We start from the raw sequence: 14656 nt of genomic DNA on the forward strand, positions 1-14656 counted from the left end.
AGTATTGAATAATTTTGTTTTTATTTTGTAAAGTAGTCAAGGGATACAGTGCACAGACACAGTAGTAGTGTGTGGGTAAAATCACTGGGGAAGCCAAGCCACGGGAAAAAGCCATATGACAACCGATGTGTTGTGATAATTGTGTTGTTTGTTCTATAACCTGTTCGTTCATATGCCTTGCCACCGTGACAAATACTGTAGGCCTAAAGGCCGATACAATAACAAGACACAGTGGCAGAAGAAATTCAACCATGCCTTTGTTTCATTACAAAACCGGAGAGCAACATCTGTCCGGCGGAGTCCACAAAGCATATTGGATATAACAAACAGTTACATGACCTACAGCATTGTCAATCAAGTTAATATTTCAGACATATTCGGACTAATAAACCACTATCGATTTAGAATGTTATTTTATTTTATTTAACCTTATTTGAACTAGGCAAGTCAATTAAGAACAAATTCTTATTTACAATGATGGCCTACCAAGAGGCAAAAGGCCGGAGAGTTACCACAAGTCGAAAAGAAATTGGCGCTATCTCTACAGTCGTGGCCAAAAGTTTTGAGAATGACACAAATGTTAATTTCCACAACGTTTGCTGCTTCAGTGTCTTTAGATATTTTTGTCAGATGTTACTATGGAATGCTGAAGTATAATTACAAGCATTTCATAAGTGTCAAAGGCTTTTATTGACAATTACATGAAGTTGATGCGAAGAGTCAATATTTGCAATGTTGACCCTTCTTTTTCAAGACCTCTGCAATTCGCCCTGGCATGCTGTCAATTAACTTCTGGGCCACATCCTGACTGATGGCAGCCCATTCTTTCATAATCAATGCTTGGAGTTTGTCAGAATTTTGTTTTTTTTTGTTTGTCCACCCGCCTCTTGAGGATTGACCACAAGTTCTCAATGGGATTAAGGTCTGGGGAGTTTCCTGGCCATGGACACAAAATATTGATGTTTTGTTCCCCGAGCCACTTAGTTATCACTTTTGCCTTATGGCAAGGTGCTCCATCATGCTGGAAAAGGCATTGTTCGTCACCAAACTGTTCCTGGATGGTTGGGAGAAGTTGCTCTTGGAGGATGTGTTGGTATCATTCTTTATTCATGGCTGTGTTCTTAGGCAAAATTGTGAGTGAGCCCAATCCCTTGGCTGAGAAGCAACCCCACACATGAACGGTGTCAGGATGCTTTACTTTTGGCATGACACAAGACTGATGGTAGCGCTCACCTTGTCTTCTTCGGACAAGCTTTTTTCCGGATGCCCCAAACAATCGGAAAGGGGATTCATCAGAGAAAAAGACTTTACCCCAGTCCTCAGCAATCCAATCCCTGTACCTTTTGCAGAATATCACTCTGTCCCTGATGTTTTTCCTGGAGAGAAGTGGCTTCTTTGCTGCCATTCTTGACACCAGGCCATCCTCCAAAAGTCTTCGCCTCACTGTGCGTGCAGATGCACTCACACCTACCTGCTGCCATTCCTGAGCAAGCTCTGTACTAGTGGTGCCCCAATCCCGCAGCTGAATCAACTTTAGGAGACGGTCCTGGCGCTTGCTGGACTTTCTTGGGCGCCCTGAAGCCTTCTTCTCAAAAATTGAACCGCTCTCCTTGAAGTTATTGATGATCCCATAAATGGTTGATTTAGGTGCAATCTTACAGGCAGCAATATCCTTGCCTGTGAAGCACTTTTAGTGCAAAGCAATGATGCCGGCACTTGTTTCCTTGCAAGTAACCATGGTTGACAGATGAAGAACAATGATTCCAAGCACCACCCTCGTTTTGAAGCTTCCAGTCTGTTATTCGAACTCAATCAGCATGACAGAGTGATCTCCAGCCTTGATCTCGTCAACACTCACACCTGTGTTAACGAGAGAATCACTGACATGATGTCAGCTGGTCCTTTTGTGGCAGGGCTGAAATGCAGCAGAAATGTTTTTTGGGGATTCAGTTCATTTGCATGGCAAACAGGGACTTTGCAATTCATTGCAATTCATCTTATCACTATTAATAACATTCTGGAGTATATGCAAATTGCCATCATACAAACTGAGGCAGCAGACTTTATTCAAATTTGTATTTGTATCATTCTCAAAACTTTTGGCCACGACTGTACTATTGCAGCACCATTTCAACTTCAACGTTTTAACATTATCAAAGCACCTATGCTTTGTCTAATACAGTGACAACTAAGATACCAAAAACAATTTAGTCCAATGTAAGCTAAATATCATGTGTCTGTCCATGGCACTGACTCCTCATGTAACGGCTGTTGGTGGAAGAAGGTGAGGACCAAGGTGCAGCGTGGTACTTGTTCATACTTTTATCAATGGAACTGAACACTGATTAACAAAAACAACAAAGAGAACAACCGAAACAGTTCTGTCTGGTGCAGACACAAAAACAGAAAGCAACTACCCACAAACACAGGTGGGAACAGGCTACCTAAGTATGGTCCTCAATCAGAGACAACGATTGACAGCTGCCTCTGATTAGGAACCATACCAGGCCAAAGACATAGAAGTACAAAACCTAGAACAAAACATAGAATGCCCACCCCAACTCACGCCCTGACCAAACCAAAATAGAGACATAAAAAATAAACTAAGGTCAGGACGTGACAGCACACCCCCCCCCCCCCCCCCCCCCCCCCCCCCCACCACCCCTCCCCCAAGGGTGCGGACTCCGGCCGCAAAAGGGGAGGGTCTGGGTGGGCATTTCACCGCAGTGGCGGCTCTGGTGCAGGACCCCACTCCACCTTAGTCTTTGCCCACTTAGGTGGTGCCTCTGGAGTGGCGACCCTCGCCACCGCGGGCCCCGTATAGGAGGGAGTGAAGGGCGACTCTTGTGGTGCTGGAGTGAAGGGCAACTCTGGCACCTCTGGACTGACGGGCGGCTCTGGCAGCTCCGGACAGACGGCGGCTCTGGCAGTTCCGGACAGGAGGGTGACTTGGTTCTAGGAGCAGGCACAGGACTCACCAGGCTGGGGAGACATACAGGTGGCCTCTTCCTTGGCCGAGACACTGGATGCACTGGGCCGTGGAGGCGCACTGGAGGTCTCGAGCAACGAGCCTGCACAACCCGTCCTGGCTGGATACCCCAAATCCAAACTGGCTTCCCATTACACTTTTTTTTTGGTGCACTAGGACCACACACAGTTGAGCTCACTCAGTTTAGCTCAACGCTGATTGGCTATAAAAAAAATAAAAAATATATGTATATATATATCAAGGGAGGCCAAATGCTTGCTGGCTTCCCTTGCATTCAATGCTACGGGCTGCAAAAATATCATACTATTTTTGACCAGACAGCATCAAATAGATGGGCTGCACATACAGAGACAGAGGGGCGCTGTTTCGCTTGCTTGGATGCTTTCTCCGGTGAGATACATCAGCCTCTTGCGAATCTAAGGAAAATTATGAAACACGAGACAAATTCTTTTATGTGTTCATTTCTTTTTTTAATTGGTAATTTTTATTGGGGAACCTGTGAATACAAGCCACTGCACAGACATACAGTACATTTGATATGCAGATAATTTTATGGGGGGGAAACTAGGCGGTAAAGCAATAAAAAACAAACACATACAAACAACGACATACAGTAAATCATATTCCATCAATCAACTCCTGTGTTTTGACGTAAAAGTGGCCAAAACAAGGTCGACAAAAGCCCTATAAATTGCTACACTTACTAATCTTGGTGACATCAAGGTCAGTTTTTGCCGTGGAGAGAGCTGTGGGGCAATGATGCGCAGCAGCAGACACTCAGCAGAAGCCATTCAGATAGTCATCTGGGGCCCATGCAGCACACAACCTCCCTGGTGAACATGGTGAACATGTTAGGAGCTACATCAGACAACTGACAACAAATACATGCTACATCATTGGATGTCTTATTTAGAATGTCCTAATATGTGCACCGTACGGCAGAACAACAGGGATGCAAGGAGCCTGACATGCTACAGGTCGGTCTGCTTCAAAGAGCCACAGAGCAGATGAGTCTCTGGTGGACCATCAGACTCATTCGGACCAGGATGAGAGTTCACTTCTACCCTAACAGTGTGAAGCTTTGGAGGAGCTAATGAACCCCCTGTTTGTCTGTTGGGAGTAAACAGAAACATGTCTTGACTCTCCAGTTTTTTTTAAGTGGTGTGGCTGCAGTGCATCCAGTCTGCCTCTTTTGTTTCACCTCTCTCTATCCTCCTCGTCCTCTTTCTCTCTCCCCAGTGGAATCCTGAAGTTCAGCCAAACAAATACTTCTGCAACTTTCCCTCACCTACCCGCACACCCTGTAGTGAAGGGAAAATGGGTGGTTTTGTAAGAGTATGATGGGTAGACAGCCAGTCCCTCTCAACAGCTGGAAGTCTGATCAGGCCTTCGGAAGTGACTGTTTCAGAGCAAATAATGATAGAATCTATTGTTCAGAAATAAAGAGACTGAAGGGTTTATTGCAAAATGCCGAAATCAGCTGGCTCTTTATTGCGCCAGACCTACAGGGATTTTAGGCCTGAAATGAGCAGCTCATTCATTGATGACAGAGAATCATCAAACATCACCAAAAATGTTGGAAATGAATGAAAGGGAAAAACTGCTGTGATGTACTCGATGTCGCTAATGCTCTACAGAGTTGGAGTTGGTTTATAATACAGTCAGGGGGGAAGTCATCTGATTAAAACATAGCTTTTCTCAAAAGCTTTGAAAGTTACAGCTGAGAAACTGGAGCAGGTCTTTCTAAATAAATATTTAAGCTCCAATCCCTTACATCCCCGAGACATCTTCCCTGTAAGAAGCCCCTTTTGCCATTTGCTGATTTACCCAGCGTTTGTTTCCCTGTCGATAGGCTTTTTCCTTTTACCAGAAAGACAGCTGCAGGTGCTTATTTTAGCCGTCAATCACAATTTACCTCTTGAAAAAAAAAGACAATCTCTTTGTTGGCAGTGCATTTGCATAACATTATGTCTGATAGACCATGTTGAGTAGGGAGGGAGAGAGAGAGAGAGAGAGAGAGAGAGAGAGAGAGAGAGAGAGAGAGAGAGAGATAGAGAGAGATCACCATTAGTGCTGAGAGCATTAGCAGTGCTGAGGGGAAGAACTCTGTGCACCTGACAAAGTGGAGATACTACACAGACCTGTGCTGTTGCAAACCTTGAAAGGCTTCCCAGTCAAATGTGACTCACTGTGACAACGACATGTGAATGACCATCCTCTACACTGCTCCCAGGTGTGGTGGACTGGTGAGCTCTGCCAGGCATATTGCTGCTGGTTTTTGTTTTCGATTTTCTGGCCCCAGAAAGCAAGGCTACGCTCTAGAAATTTACTGGCACATTGCTTTGTGAATACCTGAAGGGGAAAGAGAACGTCAGCCCGAAAGAGACACTGAATAGAAATTCCTTCAAATGCAGTGTGCTCTGTCACTCCTTCTGAGCCACAGAACTCTGACAATAGATCGTTTTTCAGTAATTTATTGAGAAACCACCAAGACCTGTCAGACCATTAGTTGAGACACAGACAAAGACATTGGTACTGAGGCCCACACCCAGATCCCTTTATACGCTACGACCAAGGAGAAATACTTCATCTCTGTCCAAGCTAGTTTTGAGACAATATTCATTTCTGTATTCAAACCCTGTTAGAACCACATTTTCCACCCAGTAGGAAAATGAATGTGTATGTGGAATGTACTGTGCTCATGTTTCTCACTAGGCATATATAGCATATCAGACAAGAAAACCAAAGACCAGGCCTGATATAATTGGAGGATTCACTGTAAACCATGGTTTCGGTTTTCCAAGCAGCTCATATGCTCTGATGAAAGAAGAAATGCCACTGCTTTATAACTCTCCCAAAACACCATGCCAATGCAGAAAATTCAGTTTGCATTAAGTACAGATGAAATATGTTTAACATATGGTTGGAAAAAGGTCTAACCGGTATAACATGCGGGATATGAGGTATGAACCCGAGTCTCCCACAGGATCAACCAACGTATTAGACCAAGAGGAAATTCCCTCTTAAGGCTGAGGGCAGACACTGGTTTTGAAGATCGAGGGTTGGGCTACGTCATCACGTGACCATACCGACTCATGTCCACTACACTGGCACAATATCTGCAACATTGAATACACTTTGTTGGATTACCCCACAAAGTTAATTTCAGGTCCTCAGTGATACCCTCTATAGCAGCCTACATAACTAGTGATAAACACATACAGTACTACATGATAATGTGACCCTGATAAGCGTCCTACAGGAATCCCATCTCATGTTATCTGGGATGAGTTTAGACCCATTCTGCTAATGAGGACATCAGTGAAGGCTGTGGCTGCTGTATTGCAGGGGCTTGGGTCTCCAGTGCACTGTAACACGAAACACAAACTCTTCGATCAGGCCATCTATTTACGGCCCACACATTTTAATGGAGCAAAACGTTTCCCTACAAAGCCTGTACTCTGTCAGAATTTGGCAGCCTGGCAGCCGACTGAGACACAGAAGGTAGAAGGCTGGCTTATTCTTCCAAGTGAAACCAGGGCTAGAGTTGGCCTTTTTTTTCTTGCACAACTGCCTCGGAATAGCTTGCATGCATGAATAGGTGCATACTGAAGTCAGATATCTGTGTACAGTCAGTATGAGCTGGATGACTGTGGGTGTATGGCATAGACCTCCTGAATCGTCAATTTGACAATGTCCCTATCTGTGATTCCTCCCTGCAGTTGGAAACCAAACTGTTTGGTTTTGGCTTTGGCTTTGAGTCCATGTGCTTTTTCTAAGTGCCTCCCCTGTTTCAAGTCAAGTTGCGACTTCAGTTTTTTCTTTTTTGTCAGGGATCATCAAACAAAAGTTTACTCTCCTTTTCAAATTTTGCTTCCATAAAACATGCATACATTTCATCTTGTTGGATATGTTAGATTCATTTAATGAGCTGGTGACACTACCACTGCATTTCAAAGCACAGCTTCTGTCACCGTCTGACAGGCTGCTCAAACATCTCCCATCTTTCTCAAGGCTGACATACCTCCCTATTTAAGTTTCCAACAAATGTAGCTCTTTTTTTACCTTAGCGTCTGTCATGGCAGTTTTTCACCACAGCAAGGATGTCTATTTATTTTGCTCCTATTTACTTTCTCTCTGCAAATTTACTTTCCCCAAGTCATATATCTCTGCTGTTGTTTTTCCTGTGCACAATGTTTTCCAGGTTTTATTGCTCAAGCCATTTGGTTGGGCTGAATTGAATCTGACAACCTTGTTTTGGCTGCAACAACATCAGAATTATGGCTAAAAGTAGTCTTTTGTTGGGATGTTATTTTCTGTGTAGATATTTGATTGCAAAGTTTGAATGCAACAATTGATCTTACTGGCCTATACACTGAGTGTACAAAACATTGAGGACACCTCCCCCCTCCCCTCATTTTGCCCTCAGAACAACCTCAATTCATCGGGGCATGCAACCTACAAGGTGTCGAAAACGTTCCACAGGGATGTTGACTCCTATGCTTGCCACAGTTGTGTCAAGTTGACTGGATGTCCTTTGGGTGGTGGACCATTCTTGATACACACAGGAAACTGTTGAGAGTGAAAAACCCAACAGTTCTTGACACACTCACGCTCCTGGCACCTACTTCAGTACCATACCTTGTTCAAAGGCACTTCAATATTTTGTCTTGCCCGTTCACCCTCTGAATGGCACACATACACAATCCATGTCTCAATTGTCTCAAGGCTTGAAAATCATTATTTAACCTGTCTCCTCCCCTTCATCTACACTGATTGAAGTGGATTTAACAAGTGATATCAATAAGGGATCATAGCTTTCAGCTGGATTCAACTGGTCAGTCTGTCATGGAAAGAGCAGGTGTCCTTAATGTTTTGTGCACTCAGTGTATGCCGACAAAGTATAGCTTTTCAAGTTGGGCCAAATTGTAAATGGCATGTATAATTGCCTTGGAATCATTCAAATAACCCCTATACTGCCATTAGCCCAGATAATTTAATATCCACCCAATTAACTGCCATTAACAAATTAGTCTGATACTGAAGTGATGATAAATAGTCAACTGAATGTCCAGCCACAGGTACTACTGAGTCTGCCACAGCAGCATCCATTGAACAGTAGCCAACCCTGCCGCAAACCCTCCATTCGTACCGCCTAACTTTAACATAAGTAATTACATTGTAATTACAGTACATTGTAGAATATTCTCCGCTGTTCTGGTCCAGGCTTTAATTGAGATCACGAGAAGACTGTGAGATGTTGTTAAACACATACACCAACCAAATAAAACCGAACGGAGAGAACATCTTGTTTTATTCTATATATTCTATTCTAAAGTGATCTGCACTCTGCGGAATCTTTCAACCTACTAGGTAAACACCTTAGAAAACCAAGGAGATTTTGAGGTTCGTTTGACCATTATTTCATTACATTTTCACTGAAGAAAGCCTTAGTATTCAGCCTCTACTCCTGCACCTCTACAATTCCTCCACAGTGGGTTTGACATTTGATTTGAATACACTTGTTGAGTCACTTACTAGTAACTAGATTGCTATTTTCTGTTAATTGATCTGAAATTGCGTTGTTCATCACAATCACAGTGGACATTAATACAATCATGGTAACTAGGGCTTTTGCGTTTTCTCCATTAGTTTCCTTCATTTGTTGAGACCTTTTCCTAATGTATTGATTATTATTCAACTTAATTGAAATGCATTTCAGATGTTTCGACTTGGCTTGCAACCCCAGTATTTGACGAAGCCTCAGAATATGTCAGTTTCCTCTTCCTCTTTTCTACCTCGACTGAATACTGTTACCATATATTGATAGGAGACAGTATCGAAACAGACATGGATCAGTGTTTCGCATCTGCCAATAGCTATTTTACAGGAGTTTTGTTACCAGAGATTCTTACTGTACAGTAGTTGATGTCCTTCCTGAAAGCATTAGACCTCTTTACCATGCTAATAAACACGTGTTTGGGATGCCTTTATCGACTCATGAATTAAACATGAGTTTGGGATGCCTTTTTCGACTCATGAATTAAACAGGAGTTTGGAATGCCTTTTCGACTTATGAATGCAAGTAATGTAGTCATGGGCATTTCTGCTACGAGTCACGACACATTTCCACACAACAGAAAACATCATCCGTGAGCCCTGTGGCTTGTGTGCTGAGGACTTAGTTGCCTTTGAGTCACTTTGCTGGGCACTGAGGTGTGACTGTCTGTTATGGCAACAGTTTCTGGGGGCAGGGATGGCGTCAGGGGTTCAGCTGCAGCCTGCGACACTGTGTGTACTCTAGGAAGGTGACATCCCAGCTTTGTGAAACTTCATCTTGATTGTAGGAGTGACACTGAGTCAGAGCTGGGGATGTATTATGTAGGCTACTGTTGACCGAAAAAAAAGACTGTGTTGGAATAATAGCAAAGAATAATAGCACAGACCATAATCATAACCACTCACTCCTCTCTCTCCTTATAAATGGCAGAATTTTTAAGACAGAGAGAACAAACGATGTAAATTGAAAAGGCATTTTTAAGTAATCATTCTGTTCAGGTGACTTAATGCCACAACAACAAAACTTTGCAGTGTCCCAGATAAAAAATGTAGAAGTCAAATAAATCCATAGTCATCTCTTTAGGAATACTATACTGCCCCCTTGTGACTTAGTGAGAATAAATCCCAAAATGACAATATGTTGTTTTCTTCTGATTCCGTAAATCATTTCTAGAAAAATGTCCTGCATTACATCTCATGCACCACCAGCGAGCACAAAACAAATACATAGTGACACATTACTGTCTGGGTTTAAATCAACTAAATGATGTCTCCATCCTATGTTAGCTACTGTTAAAACACCAAGTGTATTCTTTATAACAGCAGGCTCCACTTGTCCACCCACCAGGGCTCTGATGACGGTCCCTACACCTTCTAGGCTCCTGTAGTGTCACACACAGTCCCCCTCTATGGTTCCTCCTTCGCCTCCCAGTTTCTCTCTCGCCATCTGTATCAGCGAGGGAATGAAAGGCTGCAGGGCTGGAAAATACAGGACACAGAGATGAGTCACTTCACACATAACCAACCACTCCTCCTACTAGAGATAGGGTTGGCATTTGGTCCCTCAGTGAGGGGCAGCCCCCCCCCCATTGGCTCTTGCTATTCTTGGGGCCGATGATTAAGACTCACACCACATTGACAAAAGTCTGGGCTTTGCTTTGCAGGACACGTGTCAGCCAGGTTCCAGCAGTAGCATAGGAATAGCAGTGGCAAGGGAACAAAGACATGGGAAGACGTGAGCAACTCCTCTCGTGACTCATACTACAGCATGCGATCATGTGTGTTCTCATGTGTGAGGAGAAAAGAATCAACCGCTATCTCTCCAAGATGAATATGAACAGCACATGGACTCCACACTATACGCAATCTACAAGCACTATGTCTTTTACATTTGTCATTGGAATTAAATGGTTTATAGTGAGTGGAATCTCATCTTTGATTGCTCTAGAAATATACACTACCGCTCAAAAGTTTGGGGTCACTTGGAAATGTCCTTGTTTTTGTAAGAAAAGCACACTTTTGGTCCATTAAAATAACATCAAATTGATCAGAAATACAGTGTAGACATTGGTCATGTTGTAAATGACTATTGTAGCTGGAAACGGCTGATTTTTTATGGAATATCTACATAGGCGAACAGAGACCCATTATCAGCAACCATCACTCCTGTGTTCCAATGGCACGTTGAGTTAGCTAATCCAAGTTTATCTTGTGAGGCGTCTGTTTTTCATACTAGACACTCTAATGTACTTGTCCTCATGCACAGTTGTGCACCGGGGCCTCCCACTCCTCTTTCTAGTCTGGTTAGAGCCAGTTTGAGCTGTTCTGTGAAGGGAGTAGTACACAGCATTGTACAAGATTTTCAGTTTCTTGGCAATTTCTCTCTCAGCCTTCATTTCTCAGAACAAGAATGGAATGACGAGTTTCAGAATAAAGATCTTTGTTTCTGGCCATTTTGAGCCTGTAATCGAATCCACAAATGCTGATGCTCCAGATACTCAACTAGTCTAACAAAGGCCAGTTTATTGCTTCTTTAATCAGAACAACAGTTTTCAAGTGCTAACATAATTGCAAAAAGGTTTCTAATGATCAATTAGCCTTTTAAAATTATAAACTTGGATAAGCTAACACAACGTGCCAGTGGAACACAGGAGTGATGGTTGCTGATAATGTGTCTCTGTTCACCTATGTAGATATTCCATAAGAAATCATCCGTTTCCAGCTACAATAGTCATTAACAACATGAACAATGTCTGCACTGTATTTCTGATCAATTTGATCTCATTTTAATGGACAAAAAAAAGGAGCTTTTCTTTAAAAACAGGGACATTTCTAAGTGACCCCAAACTTTTGAACGGTAGTGTATATTCAAAGTCATGTTCTATGTAGAGGTGATGGTTCGTTGAACAAACCTCAAGTTGACCTTTTGTATTAGCTCCACCTTATGCCTGGGCTTTAGCACAGTGAACTGGCACAGTCTTAAGGTACCAAATTCATGACACGGTGTGTCATACATACAGTTCTTTCCCCATCATGCTCTGGGCACTATGCTATGTTCATGGGGTGGCAAGTAGCCTAGTGGTTGGAGTGTTGGATTTGTTACTGAAAGGTTGCAAGATTGAATCCCCGAGCTGACAAGGTAAAAATCTGATATCTGCCCCTGAACAATGCAGTCCAGTGTTCTAAGGCCGTCATTGAAAATAAGAATTTGTGCTTAACTGACTACCCTAGTTAAATAGGTCAAATAAATATTCCAGGAGTATTTTTTCATGAGCAACCTGGCAACTCACACTAGATGGCAGTATAGTATAAAGAACATTTTAGTTTTTGATGGCCTCTAAACTTCTGAGTAGGGCGTCAATGGTCTGAAATAAGTGATGCAACAATATTGTCATCAATAAATAGTGGATCAAATACTGATTTATTCTAGTTATTTGATCAAAAATAGTTGTTTTCATACAATTAATTATTGGGAGCTATTGATTAGTGTTTTATAAGAATTACATTGCACATAAGATAAATGCTGTGCCAAACTGGAAACCTCTCAATTAAAAACTGATAAACCTGTCAAATTCATTGTCTGTTCACACATTCACGTGTTCTGATATCAATTCACATACACTACCGTTCAGGTCAAAAGTTTGGAGTCACTCAGAATTTTTTTTCACTAGGCAAGTCAATTAAGAACTAATTCTTATTTTCAATGACAGCCTAGGAACAGTGTGTTAACTGCCTTGTTCAGGGGCAGAACGACAGATTTGTACCTTGTCAGCTGGGGAATTGATCTTGCAACCTTTCAGTTACTAGTCCAATGCTCTAACCACTAGGCTATGCTGCCACCCCAAATGTCCTTATTTTTTAAAGAAAGCGCATTTTTCCCCATTATAATAATACCGAATTGATTAGGGTGTGGACATTGTTAATGTTGTAAATGACTATTGTAGCTGGAAACTGCTATTTTTAATGGGATATCTACATAGGCCCATTATCAGCAACCATCTGTGTTCCAATGACATGTTGTGTTAGCTAATCCAAGTTCATTTTAAAAGGATAATTGATCATTAGAAAACCGTTTTGCAATTATGTTAGCACAGCTGAAAACTGTTGTTCTGATTAAAGAAGCAATAAAACTGCCCTTCTTTAGACTAGTTGAGTATCTGGAGCATCAGCATTTGTGGGTTTGATTACAGGCTCAAAATGGCCAGAAACAAAAACATTTTCTTCTGAAACTCGTCAGTCTATTCTTGTTCTGAGAAATGAAGGCTATTCCATGTGAGAAATTGCCAAGAATCTGAAGATCTTGTACAACACTGTGTACTACTCCCTTCACAGAACAGCTCAAACTGGCTCTAACCAGAATAGAAAGAGTGGGAGACCCCGGTGCACAACTCAGCAAGACTACAAATACATTAGAGTCTCTAGTTTGAGATGGGATGCTCCGGGATGCTGTACTTCTAGGCAGAGTTGCAAAGAAAAAGCCTTATCTCAGACTGGCCAATTAAAAGAAAAGATTAAGAAGGGCACAAGACACTGGACAGAGGAACTCCGACTAGAAGGCCAGCATCCCGGAGTCGCCTCTTCACTGTTGAAGTTGAGGCTGGTGTTTTGCGGGTACTATTTAATGAAGTTGCCAGTTGAGGACAAGACACTCTAATGTACTTGTCCTCTTTCTCAGTTGTGCACCGGAGCCACCCACTCCTCTTTCTATTCTGGTTAAAGCCAGTTTGCTCTGTCTCAAGTCTCAAGTAAAAGTGAGTCACCTAGTAAAATACTTATTGAGTAAAAGTCTAAAAGTATTTGGTTTTAAATATACTTCAGTATCAAATGTAAATGTAATTAATAAAATGTACTTAAGTATCAAAAGTAAAAGTAAAAGTATAAATAACTTTAAATTCCTTAATTAAGGAAACCAGACGGCATGCAGTTCTTGTTTTTAGTTATTTACAGATAGCCAGGGGCACCCTCCAACACTCAGACATAATTTACAAACGAAGCATGTGTTTAGTGAGTCCACCAGATCAGGGGCGGCAGGGATAACTTTTGATAAGTGTGTGAATTAGACCATTTTATTGTCCTGCTAAGCATTTCAAAACGTAATGAAGAGTTTTGGATGTCAGGGAAAATGTATGGAGTAAAAGTACATACTTTTCTTTCAGAACATAGTGAAGTAATAGTCAAAGTTGACTAAAATATAAATAATAAAGTAAAGTACAGATACCCGAAAAAACGACTTAAGTAAAAATACTTGAAAGTACTACTTAAGTACTTTACACCACTGACAAATACTGAGATATATTGTATGCTAAAAAAAATGGGAAATTATATTAATCATACTAATACAATTGCTCAAAAGGCACTCGCACATCTGAGCTATCTTTTTTTGCAGGTGCATGGTAACAGTTGAATAAGATGAGAAAAAGTAAGAAACCCGGACACTGCTCATGATAGTATCACAATACATTTCACAAATAGTTTTTATAAATCTCAAAGATGGGGTCAAAATAATTGGCACCCCCTGTTTTCAATATCTTTCAATAGCTCACCTTGTGAGGATAGCGGCAATGAGCCTTTTTTCTAAAATGTTTTATGAGATTGGAAAACACATTGAGTGTCCCGACCGTTGTTGGAATGAGTAGACCAAAGTGCAGCGTGGTAAGCGTAGATCTTTCTTTATTTGATGATCACCCAAAAAATAATAGACAGCTGCCTCTGATTGGGAACCATACCCTGCCAACAAATAAATAGAATGCCCACCCAAATCACACCCCGACCTAACCAAAATAGACAAATAAAAAGGCTCTCTAAGGTCAGGACGTGACATTGAGAGGGATCTTAGACGATTCCTCCATACAGAATCTTCCCAGATCCTTGATATCCTTCATCTGCTCTTATGGATTGCCCTCTTCAATTCAAACTATAGGTTTTCAATGGGGTTCAAGTCTGGAGACTGAGATGGGCATTGCAAAATGTTGAATTTGTGCCAATTAACCATTTATTTGTGGAATGTGATGTGCGCTTGGGCTTACTGTGTTGCTGGAAGATAGGCAACCAGGTCTTTAACTAAAAACATCCTGGTACTGGGTAAAGTTCATGATGCCGATGACCTAA

The sequence above is a fragment of the Oncorhynchus mykiss genome, chromosome 13 (genome assembly GCF_013265735.2).
Source record: "Oncorhynchus mykiss isolate Arlee chromosome 13, USDA_OmykA_1.1, whole genome shotgun sequence".
NCBI classification, from domain to species: Eukaryota; Metazoa; Chordata; class Actinopteri; order Salmoniformes; family Salmonidae; genus Oncorhynchus; species Oncorhynchus mykiss.